Source organism: Sapajus apella, unplaced genomic scaffold (genome assembly GCF_009761245.1).
Source record: "Sapajus apella isolate SASKATOON/1434 unplaced genomic scaffold, GSC_monkey_1.0 scaffold8, whole genome shotgun sequence".
NCBI classification, from domain to species: domain Eukaryota; kingdom Metazoa; phylum Chordata; class Mammalia; order Primates; family Cebidae; genus Sapajus; species Sapajus apella.
This window is the reverse complement of record NW_022436948.1, coordinates 10,224,911-10,226,621: the sequence shown is the minus strand read 5'-3', so window position 1 is coordinate 10,226,621 and position 1,711 is coordinate 10,224,911. Positions and strand designations below refer to the sequence as shown.

At 46.6% G+C, this 1,711-nt stretch overlaps 1 pseudogene across 1 annotated transcript; it reads left to right on the top strand.

Annotated features, from left to right (window-relative positions):
- The first annotated feature begins 795 nt into the window (after positions 1–795).
- Positions 796–1,330, top strand: LOC116550670 (annotated as a pseudogene). The gene has a single exon (XR_004268528.1). The product of XR_004268528.1 is annotated as a biogenesis of lysosome-related organelles complex 1 subunit 1 pseudogene (transcript).
- The last annotated feature ends 381 nt before the right edge of the window (positions 1,331–1,711 follow it).

Below are 1,711 nucleotides of genomic sequence, written 5' to 3'. Positions count from 1 at the left end.
TTCAGGGGAAGTCCTGCTGAACTTAGCCTTTCCCAACAGGCTTAAAGATAAAAAATGAGAGGGTGAAGGGCAAACAAGCCTGCTCACCATTGTTTGTGTCTCTATCCACTTGAGCAAACTAACAAAATATTACATTAAAAGTGACGGCAAAACCCACAGTTACTTTTGCTCCTGCCTGGTAACTATTAAACTAAAAAAAGAACTCTTGGGACTGTAAGCAGCTTATCAAGGAGTCTCAAAACATCAGGTTACAAACACAAAATGCTTGTAATTCTCCTAATCACTCCCCTCTGCCACCAGCCATTAGCTCTGTTGAGTCTTCCTTTTTACACTCCTTAACAGTGTCTTGGGCAGATTTCACACCTTTCCAGTCATTTAAAATGTGAAAGCGATGAGGCAATTAATGATGGGCCATTGCCAACCTTCAATCTCATCTTGTTTTCAGTCTCATGTCCTCTGTGCAGACTTGAGTAGGACCTTAAATGCTGAAGGGTGGGGCAGGGGGGCAGACTCTGCTGCTGCATCGTCCACTGTCTACTCCAGGTTGTGCTTCTCCGGTTGACAGGAAGGGGCCATGTCCCTATTCACTTGTGTGACCGCTGCTGGCATTCTCTCTCAGATGATTCCTGCAGCGGTACTGTACCAGGCTGGTCTCGAACTCCTGACCCCAAGTGATCCACCTGTCTTGACCTCCTAAAGTGCTAGGATTGCAGCGTGAGCTACCATTCCTGGCTCGGGGAGGCTTTTATAGATGAACACAGAAGTAAAGCAAAGATAAACTACTTGGAGGTGTGCATTCCAGCTTCCGGAGCCGGAGGGGGCTCGGCGTCCCCAGCCCCCAGGCTGACACCACCATGCTGTCCCGCCTGCTAAAAGAACACCAGGCCAAACAGAATGAACACAAGGAGCTGCAGGAGAAGAGGAGGCAAGAGGCTATCACTGCAGCAACCTGCCTGACAGAAGCTTTGGTGGATCACCTCAGTGTGGGTGTAGCCCAGGCCTACATGAACCAGAGAAATCTGGACCATGAGGTGAAGACCCTACAGGTGCAGGCTGCCCAATTTGCCAAGCAGACGGGCCAATGGATTGGAATGGTGGAGAACTTCAACCATGCACCCAAAGAAATTGGGGATGTGGAGAACTGGGCTCGGAGCATCAAGCTGGACATACGCACCATTGCCACTGCACTGGAATATGTTTACAAAGGGCAGCTGCAGTCCGCCCCTTCCTAGCCCGTTCCCTCCCCCTCTACCCATCCCTCCTGCCTCACCCATAGCAGGAAGGAGGGAGACTGACAAGCCTTGAATAAAACACACGCCTCCAAAAAAAAGAAGATAAAATACTTGATTGGTTAAAGTTATACACTACAGAAAGTGAACTTTCAAGCACAAACAGTACTTTGACACTGTCTCATTCTTTCCATTAATGCTTGGTTGTACATTATTCAAAAATGCTACTGAGCAGCTTATAACTAGCTGCCAGAGATCAAAAATCTTGTCTAAAGAGACAAAAAATATTCACACACAGAAAACATTTTTAAAAATACTCAGGAACTAATTTATAGAAATTCCATTTGACCCAGCAATCCCATTACTGGGTATATATCCAAAGGATTACAAATCGTTCTACTATAAGGACACGTGCACACAAATGTTCATTGCAGCACTGTTTACAATAGCAAAGACCTGGAACCAACCCAAATGCCCATCGA